A 15,565-nucleotide genomic window follows, 5' to 3' on the forward strand; every position below is an offset into this window, starting at 1 on the left:
CAAGTGAAACTGCCTTGAGCTAAAGGTGGCATTGTGAGTGCTCTTAAGTTTGAGGGGAATTGTTAGAGGGATTCAGTATTGTATGTTTGTGTGCGTGTGTGTGCATTCATGTGGAAGTGTGCATTTGCATACCTTCATGGTGGCTTGGTTTGTGAAGCGTACTGTTCATATTTACATGTTTAATACATACCATTATCATACAATCAAAAACTAACGGTTCAGCAAATGCTTGGTCTCCAGACACACAGCAAGACAGAGAAAGAGAGAAATTGAGAGGGGGGGGCGGGGGTGTCTAAGGTTATGATCTTGGGATCGAGCTCCCCAACTGAAGTCTGATGGAAGATCTCCCACTATTCCTTCAACATCGGTCATCCCACTGATATACTGCCACCATCACCATGGTGACGCTAAGATGGCCTGGATGCGTAAAGGCAGTGGTGGGGGGGTTGCTTGCATCATAGAAATCCTAGTTGGTGAAATGTGGAATACTGTCATTTTGAATTCTCTTCTCGAGAGAGGCTGCAGGCTAGGAATGTGGGACATATGAAGTCATCAGGCATCAGGCCATAGGCTTTGCTGGGCTGGCTGTGTTTACTGTAGACAGCGGGTATAAGTTGGTGGCCTTATCCCTGAGTGGGTGGCTGCTTGGATGGATGGTTGGTTGGCTGGTTGGCTTTAAATCTGCGTGGAGAGGCGGCTAATGCAAGGGAATCCTTTGATTTGGGATTTTACAGCAGCCAAAGTCAAACAGATCTTTCTGTCCAGGACAGATGTTGAGAGAAGCAAAGTCCAAGTTAATTTCACTTGTACTGTGTTGTGCTCACATCTGTTTATTTTGCCGAATGTGCTGATTTTTATGTCACATGCTTTTTTTATAGCGCTGCTTTCACAGCAGCCTGATTGTCTCTGACTCTAATGCATATAGTGTGTGTATGATATGATTCTTCCACTATGTAGGTATATCTATATTATGGTTTACATGATACTGTGGAAAAGTAATGGATATCCTTGAGTCTTAAGTTGTTTACCAGGGTTTTGCCTTTGCGTGTAACAGCGTTGGACACTCTCCGACAATATTTTAATGGAGTGGTGGGCCTGAGGTATCAGATTGCCCCTGTTCTTGTCTGCCTGTGTACACTATATGTTTGCAATTTGGTTAAGCGAGCTAACATGCTGTAGCTATGGCTTGGGACAGGAAGCAGCGGAGCAGCCCAGGCTAACAATAAGATGGGTATCCATTACCCACACTATTGTTAGCCACAACCAGGCTATTATTATGACCCTGAGTAAGACGGAGACAGCTGACTGCAGTTTCAGTACAGTCCACCTACTGCTGCTGCACTTGGACAACAACAATAGGCAGACATATGATGATTTTTGATGCAGATGAGAAAGAGCACTAGATAAAAGCACCACGTGCTTTTTGGGGATGGGTTTAAAGGCAAGATTGGGAATATTTTTGCAATAAATAAAGCACAGGCACTAACAACAGTACATTTTTGTCCTGTGGACTAACTTTAGTCATTCGACTCTCATATCCAGACTGCCTTAAAATAGTTGTTTTAAAAAAAAATTAGCAAATTTTTTTGCAAAATGTCAACAAAAGAAAATGCAAATTAGTGTGTAAATCCATTAACTAATGTAAAAAGAGCCTTCCTTTATGCAGACAAGATTACAACATTAAAAAAGCACTGATAATGGTTCTTTAGCAGAAACAGCCAGCACAACAGCTAACAAATAGTAAATCTTGGGGAAGAGAAATTTACTTGCTATTGGAGGAATTATCATTGTAAATTTATATCATCTGTACCTGGTCATATTCTGCTTAAAGAAGAAACATAATTGGCGATATTCAAACTGCTTAAGTAATAACTACTGACTTTATCTCCTATGTCATTATTCATTTGAAAATTTTGTTTTTTGGGTGTCCGGGTAGCATAGCGGTCTGTTCCGTTGCCTACCAACAAGGGGATTGCTGGTTCGAATCCCTGTGTTACTTCCAGCTTGGTCGGGCGTCCCTACAGACACAATTGGCCGTATCTGCAGGTGGGAAGCCAGATGTGGGTATGTGTCCTGGTCGCTGCACTAGCAGCTCCTCTAGTTGGTCAGGGTGCCCGTTCGGGGGGGAAGGGGAACTGGGGGGAATAGCATGATCCTGCCACGTACTACGTCCCCCTGGCGAAACTCCTCACTGTCAGGTAAAAAGAAGTGGCTGGTGATTCCACATGTATTAGAATAGGCATGTGGTAGTCTGCAGCCCTCCCCAGATCGGCAGAGGGGGTGGAGCAGCGACTGAGACAGCTCAGACTGAGACACCTCGGAAGTGGGGTAATTGGCTGGATACAATTGGGGAGAAAAGGGGGGGGGGAGTCAAAAAAAAAATTGTGTTTTTATTGCATTTTCTCTTTATCAACATGCTTACTTTTCTGGCTCAAGTGAGAGTAAAGACCTTTTTATTTCTTGTTTTCTCCCATCTTCATCCTAATTTGGGATGAATCCAATTCCCTGTTCCTTCTAAGGCCTCACAATTGTGTGACCTTTAAGGCGGTTTGGGAGGGTGCTTAGTGGTAGTACCTCTATGTGCTGAAATATGATGGTGAAGGAATAGGCCAGGGATGGTAGGACGGGGACCAGGATTACCAGTAAACTGTGGAGATAGCTGGAACATGGGCCAATGAGGAGGGTGGTAACCTTGTAATACTGGAGCTGAGGCTGTGCCTGGCTTCTGAAAGATTCCCACCAGAGCTGTTTGAAAGTATTTTGGAGGAGATGTTATTTGAACACTGGACAACATCAGCTGCTAAGAAACTGCTAATGTCAGCCAGAATATAATATATCTGTGTCAGGTTGAATAAATAAGGCTGGCAGAAAAGCAACCGTGCATTCACATAGTCATGCTCTCCCGATTACAAAAGCATTTACTGAAACTCACACACACACACACATGCACACACACACACACACACACACACACACACACACACACACACACACACACACACAGACAATACCCTTTTTCTGAGAGAAGATTACATATTTTTGGCAGACTTTTATTCCAGCTTGTATTGCCCACTGTAAAATAATAATATTCCCCTTGACATTTAAAGAATCATATATACAGGGGCGATTTAATCCTGTCATAGGGCCTGGGGTTGGCTAATGCTGCATTCACATGGAATCGGGTAGGCAGACAGCAAACCGGAAGTCATTATTGTGGATGAGAATAGAACGGTAAAATCAGATGACACCGGCAAATTATGCCGACAACAGCAGACGGCACTGCCGTCTAAAGTTAAAATATTTTAACTTTTTGCCATTCTCTGCAACGGAATTTACGACTGGATGTTACGTAGCACATCACAAAAGATGTCAGAATAATTTTACAAGTATATGAACTGACGGAATTACTGTATATAATTAAATAAAACAAATACAAAACATGTTTGTACAATTTTTTTCTGCAAACTATACAACATCACCATAGCAACCCATGTACTTTTTTTTTGTACTGTCCTGTTGTTCTGCCGTTCGGTTTTTGGTTTTTCCCATTCCATTTTGCCAACTGCCATTTACCGTCTCCCGGATTCCATGTGAATGCAGCATAAGTCCCTCGGCCCATTCTGCTCCCCACAACCACATATCCACCACCACAATGAACTGACACTACCACCAATACAACAAACCACACCAGATGCATTGCTAGCTGCATAAACAGAGCCTTTCACACTTGCCAACCTTTGTGGGAGACTCCTAATTTTTATTGGGGGTCACAATTCTCCTATATTTCACCCAATTTATGACACATTTTCACACCTTTTTTTCCTTTTGGTTATCACATCCTGTTTCTGGCACTGTACAGTAAGTATAAGCTCTATGACTCTTAATATTCTACTATTTCCACCCGGATAACAATACAGCTACACCAAATGTATTGTTTCCATGGCATGCACAAGAAGAGAGCTGCTCGCCTTGTCCTCCTCAGTGAGGGACTGTCTTCACGGAGAGAGAAATGGAGAGTTCAAAGAGAAATATTCATGTAAATATCAGACATCCTGGAAAGAAGAATTCCCGTTTTTCTTATGGAACGTTTAAAAGGAGAGTGGCATGCGTTTTGTAAAATCTGCTATGTCGATTTTTCCATCGAGCATGGGGGTCGCATCGACATGAATCACCATTGAGAGGCTGTGAAACATAAGAAGGTGATGACAGTGCACCAGGGCCAGCAACGCATCGTAGGCCTGCTTGGTAAATGGAGACCTGATGCAGTAATATATGCTGAGGCTAAAATGGCTGTGTTAGTGGCCAAACAGGGCATTCCCTTCACCTTCCGTTATGAAATAGATAAGTCAGTGAAAGACATGTTTCTGATTGCCAAGCAGTACTCATGTGGGAGAACAAAGGCAACTCAAATAGTGAAAGGTAATGTCTTAATGTTAAGAATCAATAGGTTTATTTTTATGTAATGTATGATTTTTTATATTAACCAAGAATAAAATTCTGGATTATAATGGTAACTATTGCAGGCAATCAGTTATTATTTTTATTAGATATGTAAGAACCGTAGAAATAATGGTGTAAACATAGCAGAATGAGAATTGTTGTATACTGTCAATACCACTAGATGGCAGTCTGTGTAACAGGCCTCATTAGGCCACATTGCCTAAAAGGATTTGAGACACCATTAGATTCTGGAAACCAAAACAATGTCTTGATAAGAAAATAATGGTGTATAGTGAGATGTGATCTATAGTCAAAGGTGTGGTCTAAGGTTAAGCTCCACAATAGGTGGGGTTAAATTACTGTATAAAAGAGACAGTTGCTTCAGTTGCTCTCAGGACCAGCTTGGTTTGTTGATATACCTTTTGTGTGCTTATAAAATAAGCCTACTTACATCAGACTTGAAGGCATTGGATATTGAGTAATTGCATTGGACATTGAGTGATTGACTTTGAATAGTGTGCCAAGAAGAAATTCTTCCACAGTAAACCTAACATTATACTACTTCCCCACATTTTTTTCTAAGAGCTGCCTAGCTAACATTAGCTACCTATTTCGACTTTATAAGTTCTAGTCAGTTGCACTTGTTTAAGCAGTATGACTTAAAAACTGTATTTTCGTTGTAGATTTTGACAGGTGCCACTGCCCAAGCATTTGACAAGGAAGTAACAAACCTTTAACAAAAGCAAAAAAATTTTCAATTAGTTTTTTTTTTAATAATTGGTTACAGAAGTTACAGAGGTTGGTTACAGAGAAAACATAATATCCAGCTCAGTTGTACCAAATGTGTTTTTTCTTATTTGCATTGATAGAGCTAGGGAAAAGACTACCATAGCTCAGATTAGACCTCAATAGCCTCAGGGTAGAAGTGGTGGAGTACCAAGTGGTTGGCAGGGCAGAACTTCCTGTGGAAGCAAGAATTGACAGGTTTGGGGCTGTTATTGGAAGAGATGGAAGGTTCAAGAATCTTGCTCAATTGATGAAGGCACTTTTGTGCATACCACACAGCAATGCATCATCAGTGAGGGTATTCAGCATGGTCAGAAAGATAGTGATAGAGAATGAGGATGGAGAACTCTACACTTTGCTCACTCCTTTCCTGCAAATTGAAATTTCACAGATCTGGCCCACATCTATGCTCCCTCAAGGATGGTGCTACAAGCTGCAAAGCATTGTACTTTTGACTACAATAAACAATTGTAGATGGTGGCCACAGAGGGCAGTGGTGTGCACAGACTCGCTAAGGCAGTGATTCTTGCCAGAAGGGCAAATTATTCTGTATTCTGTCCTGAGATTTTAAAAAAGTATTTAACATGAAAATCCTCTTGTAGTGTACTTCTTATTTTGTTATTTTCATTCTTTAAATGTCACCAGAATGCAGGAAACAAAGTCTTTGAAACTCAAATTTTTCTGGGGGAGCACCCCAGAACCCCCCCCCCCACTTTGGTTTCAAAATCCTCCCTTTTTTTTTAGGTCTCATATTTGGCAAGTCTGGAATATACTATGCCATAACAAGCATACAATTTAAATACTGACTTATGCTTAGAAGTGTCTATGCCTGGTTTTCTTGGTAGCAAAAGCCCTGATTAAGTCCTTGAAGTCCAGTGCCCGAAGAATGTCACTCTCAATGAACATTAGATGGCTCATGGCCCTTTCAGACACAATGCGACTTGAGCTGCACTCGCCGCTGGGTTCAGCGTACATCTAACTCAGGGGAGTCGTGGGGCACAGAGCAAAATAGGCAGAGTTTTCAAAACTTCTAGCGGGACAAGTTCGTCATGTTGTTGGAAACTTGTTTCCAAGATAGGGCTTTCCTCCCGAGGTCTCAATATAAGCGTAAACTTGTATTGTACAATTCAGGGAATTCTGACACACATTATTATCTTTTCCTACATTTTGCCTTCCGTGCCTGGCTAGCTGCCTCGTTTCTATTGGCCATGTGGGTATTCGTCACAGTGTGCAATGCGAGCTTGCCGAGCAGCACCCCTGTCTGCGGACTCCAAGACAAGGGCATAACGTTCAAGACACGCCCCCAAAGTACAACACACCCACATCAGTACAAGAAACGCCTACTTACCAGTTAAAGAAATGCCCCCCTGGACTAGACCCCCCCCCCGCACTAAGGTTAAAGTACCCCTCCAGGCACGTTTTAAGATTTAAAAATAGTCTGAGATGATTAATATATTACCATGGTTTTCCCACATAAAAAGTTAAAAAAAAAACCCTCTGAAAAGGGGCTGGAAGTCAAGTCAATTTTATTTGTATATCACAAATTACAAATTTGCCTCAGTGGGCTCAACAGCAACACAACATCCTGTTGCACGTAAGCACATCTACTCTTTCTCCCTCACTGAGAAATTCAGGATCTATGATATGCAAATATCACAGGCCTCGCGCCCTGCCCACCACCACTGCTTGCTCTGGGTTGACCGGTGAAAGAGCGATGCGTATCAAGATGGCTAGCCTTCGAGCAAACATTGGAGAGAGTCAGCCGTACATGTTTGAGCCGCAGTCAGACCCAGACTCGAACACTGTTGTGCACCAATATATGAGAATGGTATGTCCAGGGTGTCTCTCCGCCTGCCGCCCAGTGACTGCTGGGATAGGCTCCAGCATCCCTGCGACCCTGAAAGCAAGATTAGCGGTTTGGATAATGGATGGATGGATGTGTAGTTAGCATCTTTTATTTATTTATTTTGTTTGTTAGCTTGTAATAGGCAGTGGCTGACACAGCAGTGGTTATGAACATACAATAATATCTGCTACAATGTTAGTGTGTTCACATTGTCGCATTGCTATTATGAAATTATATACAAGAGGTCTAATCAAAGTTTGCAGAAAGATATACTCTGTCTGGCTGAGATTTTTACATTTCATGTAATATCTGTTTATCTTGATAGCCAACTAAGTTTGCTTGGGAACTGGTTCATTGACAGTGGTCTAAAATTCAAAACCGCTGTGACGTCAAGGCGATGCGACCTGCACTGGAAGAGGGATCCCCGCTGCCAACGGCTCCCGCTGCTGCCACTCCACCATCCCTTGGAGCGCACAATGATGGATGCCTTTAGTGGCGCCACTGGAGCAGGGGGGACCTGCGCGACCCCGGTCGGGATCAAAGTCGACGAGAAAAGAGGTTTACATTGCACACCGTGCCATTTTTCGGGTGAAAAACGATGCACGTCTGGCCACCGTCATCGTTTCACATGGCTGATCTTTGTGACTTGTAAATAGTATTAACTACGTTAGCTTTTTGCTAGCTGCTGCTAGTTGTTTGGTAATACAAACCCCAATTCCAATGAAGTTGGGACGTTGTGTAAAACATAAATAAAAATAGATTACAATGATTTGCAAATCCTTTTCGACCTATATTCAATTGAATACACTACAAAGACAAGACATTTAATGTTCAAACTGATAAACTTTATTGTTTTTTGCAAATATTCACTCATTTTGAATTTGATACCTGCAACACGTTCCAAAGAAGCTGGAACAGGGGCAACAAAAGACTGGGAAAGTTGAGGAATGCTCAAAAAACACCTGTTTGGAACATTCCACAGGTGAACAGGTTAATTGGAAACAGGTGAGTGTCATGATTGGGTATAAAAGGAGCATCCCCAAAAGGCTCAGTCATTCACAAGCAAGGATGGGGCGACGTTCACCACTTTGTGAACGATTGCGTGAGCAAATAGTCCAGCAGTTTAAGAACAACGTTTCTCAGCGCACAACTGCAAGGAATTTAGGGATTTCATCATCTATAGTCCATAATATCATTGAAAGATTCAGAGAATCCGGAGAAATCTCTGCATGTAAGTGGCAAGGCCGAAAACCAACATTGAATGCCCGTGACCTTTGATCCCTCAGGCGGCACTGCATTAAAAACCGACATCATTCTCTAAAGGACATTACCACGTGGGCTCAGGAACACTTGGGAAAACCATTGTCGGTTAACACAGTTCGTCGCTACATCTACAAGTGCAAGTTAAAACTCTACCATGCAAAGCGAAAGCCATATATCAACAACACCCAGAACCGCCGCCGGCTTCTCTAGGCCCGAGCTCATCTGAGATGGACTGACGCAAAGTGGAAAAGTGTGCTGTGGTCTGACGAGTCCACATTTCAAATTGTTTTTGGAAATCATGGACGTCGTGTCCTCCGGGCTAAAGAGGAAAATGACCATCCAGATTGTTGTTGTCAGCGCAAAGTTCAAAAGCCAGCATCTGTGATGGTATGGGGGTGTGTTAGTGCCCATGGCATGGGTAACTTGCACATCTGTGAAGGCACCATTAATGCTGAAAGGTACATACAGGTTTCAGAGCAACATATGCTGCCATCCAAGCGATGTCTTTTTCAGGGACGTCCCTGCTTATTTCAGCAAGACAATGCCAAGCCACATTCTGCACATGTTACAACAGCGTGGCTTCGTAGTAAAAGAGTGTGGGTACTAGACTGGCCTGCCCGCAGTCCAGACCTGTCTCCCATTGAAAATGTGTGGCGCATTATGAAGCGCAAAATACAACAACGGAGACCCCGGACTGTTGAGCAACTGAAGTCGTACATCAAGCAAGAATGGGAAAGAATTCCACCTACAAAGCTTCAACAATTAGTGTCCTCAGTTCTCAAACGATTATTGAGTGTTGTTAAAAGGAAAGGTGATGTAACACAGTGGTAAACATGCCCCGGTCCCAGCTTCTTTGGAACGTGTTGCAGGCATCAAATTCAAAATGAGTAAAAATTTGCAAAAAAAACAATAAAGTTTATCCGTTTGAACATTAAATATCTTGTCTTTGTAGTGTATTCAATTGAACATAGGTCGAAAAGGATTTGTAAATCATTGTATTCTGTTTTTATTTACGTTTTACACAACGTCCCAACTTCATTGGAATTAGGGTTTGTACTAAAACTGTCAACATGTACTATTTAGCTAACGTTTCAAAGGAAATATGTTACATGCAGAAAGCTTTCATTTGACTGTTGGTTGAGTAAAAGAAATACATAACTTACATACTGACTCCCAGTCATTGTCACATCCCCAGGATAAAAAGTCGGTACAGCATCAGACTTCAAAATTAATTTCTTGTGAAAACCCAGTGACTTCTGCATTAGCTTACAGAAACACTCCTCACTGAAATTACTATTGCAGATACACAGTCTCTCCAGATTTGTAGGTGTGTGAACCTGGTGTCTGTAAATAAAGTCCAGCCATTTCAGCAGTATAGTGGGATTTTCTGGTAGATAGTGGAAGGAAGCTCCGGGGTCCATTTTACATCCAAAAACTGCACACTCTACCTGTTTGCTGTCAAAACTTTCACTATGCTAATGCAAACTCGCTCTTTGTACTGTCAAGACCGCAATGCCCAGGTGATTTCAGGTTTCTTTGCCCGCCCTGCGTTTGCACATTAGCAGCGATTTGCTTTCGCATTTGTGACGTACCAAATCTAGTTTACCCGGGGTCCATTTGAATCTCAGATTTTAGAGAAGTGCACAGACAGCTCCTCCTCCCGTAGAGGCTTGTGAAAACACCACTTTATGACAAACTTTGTATAGATACAAGTCAGTATAGTCAAGCCCAGACATTTTAGGGGATGTAAACATAAGTAAACCACATTTTTGAGTGGAAGGATACTTTAAGGTTGGGAGGTTAGGGTAAGTGATGGGAGTCCTGCTACAAGTTCCGCCCCTACACGTTCCGCCCCTGTCTTTGCAAGCCATTGGAAATAATGAGTTTCAGAATGCAGTGGTGCCATTGTCGTGTTGTGTATTATATTATTAATAGACATCCAGAGGCTTTTTGAAATTCAGGGTCCCTGGGAAAGCCCGTGCATTAACTCGCCTCTGCATATATAACACACATCATTAAGTATGAGGATGGAAAATATGTGCGGCTTGTACTGGTCTTGTGAATGTGGGGGCTGCTGGGTGATTAGCTGACTCTTTGTCACTTTCAGGGTGAAGGGATGGGGGGGATATGAAACTGCTCAATTGAATCCTTGCAGGTAATCTGAGGAAACAGATGGATTTTAGTTATATTTGGCAACAGATTAACCACTTCCCCATTGCTCAGAAAATCTGCTGTTGCCAACTGCTGTTTAACAATCTGAATATTAGTCCTTGGTCAGGAGGTCGGGCTTCTGTAGTGTTAGATTGCCTGTTATGATGAGTGTGCCCTGTGCCTTCTATCCTATCTGCGCTCTCTAAAGCCCAGCTGTGGTAGCTGGCCAACCTCTCGACCTGAAGCGCTTGCCCTCTCCCTGCCCTTCCTGCTCTGCCTATCGCACCATGCCAGTGTTGGTGCCAAAGGAAGTTATCAGCTCTCTATCCGCTGCCCCTAATCCTCTTGCAGGTGGAGAGAAAGTGTTAAGTACCACCTCTCTTGGCATTTCTTTAAGAGGCAGGAGGAACAGGTGTCTTGGGACCTAATCAGCTGCCTTTAAATGAACTGCTATTTTCGGCTCACCCTCTCCCTTTCTTAGAGATTTGCAGGTAATGTACAGTAGAGTTGGTACAGCATGGTATTTCCGCTTTATATATCCCGTAGAAATATAGCTGGCTCAGTCGTACTCTTTTGCAAGCTGACGTTCCCGGCTGAGGTACTTGTCAGGTAGGCCTAATGTGATTGCTCTCTCTCTCTGTGTAGGCTACAGTAACGGTTGCTCTTCTTTACACCTACAGTGACCATTTGATTAGTGCCCAAGGTCCGTTTATTTGGTGTTGTTTTCACCTCTTGCTCAACACTATGTCTTTACATAGTAAGATTTAAACTTTTTGCACGGTTTCAAGATAATATGCATATATCATATGCTCATACACAATGCATTCATATACAGTTTTATACTTGATCATCATTGGCAAGAACAGTAATCCGCAATTGCCACTAAACACTCTCATTATGAGATTTCCTATAAGGTCACTCACTCACTGTGAAGTGATTTCAGATTCACATTGGCCTCATCTCTTAGCAGTGAAGATTGGTTTACATGGTTTTAATGAGGTATGTGGTTGGTATTTACCTGCTGAGCCAGATTATTCCCTTATGATCCAATTATCAGTTAGTGTTAAGTGGACTCAGAGGGCCTGCAGAGTCACCGCTTAGCCATGAGATCCTTTCTAAGAGGTTCTCTACTTCAGTGCTGACGCTGTGACAAGATTGAATTTGGTTGTCTTTTAAAACTCTCAAGAGCTGTAGGATGCCAATAACCTACTCCACAATTGCTTGAGGAGGAGAAATTTGTAATGTCATTGGGTTAGTTTTACCGCAGGTCAGAGATTCTCAGAGATACTTCTGGGTGCACTTTGGAGGCACTCCAGTCAAACACGTTTTCTTGGCAGCTTAAGCAATATCGAAATTATACCAGACACATGGCAGGGTGTCTTTATTAATGCTCAATTGTTTCAACCTCAATTCCATGTCCAATCAAAAGATGAAAAAAAAAAAACACTCTTGGAGATATCTTTGAAAACATGTCAAAATAAAAATATAGAAGCAGAAATATGTTAAAAGATATTCTATATTTCCCCGTAACAAGTTGCAATTAAAAGCATCTGCAACTTGAACACATGTCTTTGCAGAATGTGGTTACCAGCTGCAGGTTTCTGTTTAACCAGGTAATCTAAGTGGACCCGGTTGAAAAAAAATGCTTTCTCCCTCTCCATTTCACCTTAAGCAAGAATGCTGTACTTTGCCATTTTTAAATCAAATGGGGGTGGTAAGAGCACGCATCTGTTGAGGGCACACACACACACACAGACAATGGTACTTTTAGCTGCTTCCAAAAGCGGCCCCAAGGACTGACATCTGAGTATGTCTGCTTTTGCTCAGTAAGGAAACTCCACTGGGGGGCTTTTTTGAGCTCAAATGAGCGTAAGAGCTGTCGGTACAGCTAGTGAGTTGTCACTGACACACAGCAGGTTTACTAAAACCATGTACAGATGCCTGCAGATCAAGACATACACTAGATGCCGCGTAATCACCACCTAACAAGGCATCCAGTGGGAAAAAAAATTATGCTTTGAGTGATATTTAGCTGTCGAGTTGGGAGCCACGCTGGGATATGTTCCATTTGCAGTTGGTAATCAGGGAAAAGTCACGCTCTCCCCGAGGAGAGCACCACCGTATCTGACCACATCCTACAGCTCTTTGCCGCTCCACAACCCTCTCGGAGACTTCTGAGAAGGAAACGAGGGAGAGTGGGGTTTCTAAGAGCAGATTGCTCAAAGACAGGATTAGAGAGAGAGAGAGAGAGAGAGAGAGAGAGAGAGAGAGAGAGAGAGAGAGAGAGAGAGAGAGAGAGAGAGAGAGAGAGAGAGAGAGAGAGAGAGAGAGAGAAGTCAAATGGGAGAGATAGTGCTTGAACAGCGGAGAAGGGGAGGAGAGTAATGGAGAGGAGGGGGAATTAGGGCATGCTAGATCGACTGGCTGGGCAGGCTCAGTACACTATGGGCTGGGAAGGCAGCATAATTGGAAAGAAATTAAGCCTCGGGTGGCACGCGGAGAAGCACAGTTAAATTCAACAGTCGGTCTACTATAAGCTTCTGCGATGATTTGATACAGGGTTTGTACGGCACAACCGTTTTCATGCATAGGGTTTGTTAAACATGAAAACACCATGTGTACGTTTTTGCTAAATATTGGTGCTTGCGGACATCCCAGGGGTGGGCAATGTTATCCAGAAAGGGCCGGTTGGTGTGGGTGCAGGTTTTTGTTCCAACCAGGCAGTTACACACCTGATCCCACTAATCAACTAGTAGAGTCTTTGCTGAGGAGCTTGATTAGGAGACACAGCTGTGTAACTACTTGGTTGGAACAAAAACCTGCACCCACACCGGCCCTTTCTGGATAAGATTGCCCACCCCTGAAACCCAAATGTGTAACCTAAATCAATCGCATAGATTCGGACTGTTTCTCAGGCCGTGGTGCAATGTTCGTTTACAGTTTTGTTTTTTTTAACCTTTCTAAGATTCAGTTTTTCTCACCTGCCGGTACGATGACAAAGCAGCAGAACAGAAATATCCCAAATCGATGCCTGGGCCAAAAGAATCAATGAATTGTCTGCACGCTACGGGGCAGGGCCCTCACCTCCCATACTGCTCCTCCTGCTGAATGACGGATAAGTAGGTGGCACGTCTGTTTATTCTGCCCATCAGAAGTAGTTAGGTGTGTGTTTGCTGCTGCCTGGACCTGCCATGGCGCCTGTGACATGTTGCCAACCTTGTTCTGGGCGTGGGAGAATGTGATGATTCAGGGCTCGTTGTACAGCTGTCACATCAATATGTTTCTCCTGCTCCTCCTCTGGCTCAGAGGAGCAGCGGGTAATTCTCAGGGAAAACCAATGGAAGCCATGTCTGTAAGAAAAAAAAAGAAAAGAACTCATTTTATTTATAGGAAATGATGCACCCTCCATAGGACATTCAATTGTTTCGTGCTAAAATTATCTTTTTTCTAGTGCTTTTAGTAGACATACTATATGATACATGTCTGAGGTCTTTTTTTCTTCTTCTTCTTTGGTTTAAAAGAGTAAGTATCTGCTATGTTCTTTTATGTAATCAGACAATGTATTTGCGATAGTTTAAACTGACTAATTATGATCTTTATAATGGATTTCGACAATAAGTTAGAACTATTATGAGAAATTCAGAAGTGTCCGAGCCCATCCATCCATCCATCCATCATCCTACTTAGGGTCATGGGACGCTAGAGCCTATCCCAGCAGTCATTGGGCAGCAAGTCGGGAGACACCCTGCTAGGCTATCACAGGGCCCCCAGGGCCAGCCCCCCCCCACACACACATTCATACCTAGGTACAACTTAGTACAGCTGATTCACCTGACCTACATGTGTTTGGACTGAGGGAGGAAACAAGAACACCTGGAGGGAACCCATGCAGACACGGGGAGAACTAGCAAACTCCACACAGAGGACGACCCCCAGAGTTGGACTACCCCGGGGTTTGAACACAGGACCTTCTTGCTGTTAGGCGATCACACTAACCACTGCGCCACCGTGCCGCCCATGTCCGAGCCCTTGAATTTCATTACCCTTACACAGTGCGCATGGTCCTGTTAAAACGCCTGTTTATGTCAATAAAGTTTTATTGACCCACACTAGAACACAAAGACGACAAGACAAAAAATAATCACAAGGTAAGACACGCTTTCATATGTTAATATCCTTAATTTTCCAAATATTCCTTGCACATGCATATTTCCATATTACATATCATTCGTGTAATGGTGTATCATTTCATGTTTATTTAAGGAAATTGGTTCGATACTTTACAGTTAAGAGGATTATTAAGAACTAAAGATTATGAACATTTTTAGCCATATGATCTTGGCTACCGCCATTTCATGCTAGTTTAGCAAAAAGTCATTCATTACATAATGCCCAACTCTCATTTCCGCTTGAGAGCGGGACATGTTACAGTAATGGAAAGTGAAACTACGGTAATGGATTTAAAATGCTCAAGGGCCAGAAAGCATTTGTCAAGTATGAATGAAATGCAAGGAATTTGCCCAGCGTATTGTACAGCGAGTTGCCAACCTGATAGTTCACTGAGCACACATTATTCCAGGTAGTCTTGGCTATACTGATGGGTATATTCATACATTATGTAGTACAACATGTGCTAATATGCTCATGAATAAGTTTCTGTAACTTTGATATACAGAAACACACCCACACACAAAGTTGACAAACGCAGCGTAAAATGCACTTTCCTATCAAACACAAATGAACAAACACACCTGCTACCCTCAAAACCCATACACACCCATGATCCCATCGTTGGACTCATATAGTACATGCGCATTTGCCCTGCCACCCTAACATGCAATGACAGACATACACACGCACAGAGAAAAAAGACACCCTCAGTATACTTTCATCACACACACACTCACCATGCAAATGGCGACAAAGCGCGCACACACACACATATTTGACCACCTATTTATGCACACATACATTACAGCAGCTTTACTAATCATGAATAGACATGTAGACACTCCAACACATCTACAACTCTATCCTCATACATGCAAATACACACACACACACCAATTGAATAATTTT

At 42.7% G+C, this 15,565-nt stretch overlaps 1 protein-coding gene and 1 long non-coding RNA gene across 3 annotated transcripts in view; one reads left to right on the plus strand and one right to left on the minus strand.

Annotated features, from left to right (window-relative positions):
* rims2a (regulating synaptic membrane exocytosis 2a) overlaps positions 1-15,565 on the plus strand; it is a 224,806-nt gene that overhangs the window by 19,976 nt on the left and 189,265 nt on the right. The gene's annotated exons all lie outside the window — the stretch shown is intronic.
* Positions 5,360-13,568, minus strand: LOC130117976 (uncharacterized). The gene is made up of 3 exons (XR_008810729.1): positions 13,468-13,568; positions 6,995-7,123; positions 5,360-5,402 (listed from the first exon to the last, which is right to left on the minus strand). It is a non-coding gene; the product is annotated as an uncharacterized LOC130117976 (long non-coding RNA).

This window comes from Lampris incognitus, chromosome 9, assembly GCF_029633865.1.
Source record: "Lampris incognitus isolate fLamInc1 chromosome 9, fLamInc1.hap2, whole genome shotgun sequence".
Taxonomy (NCBI): domain Eukaryota; kingdom Metazoa; phylum Chordata; class Actinopteri; order Lampriformes; family Lampridae; genus Lampris; species Lampris incognitus.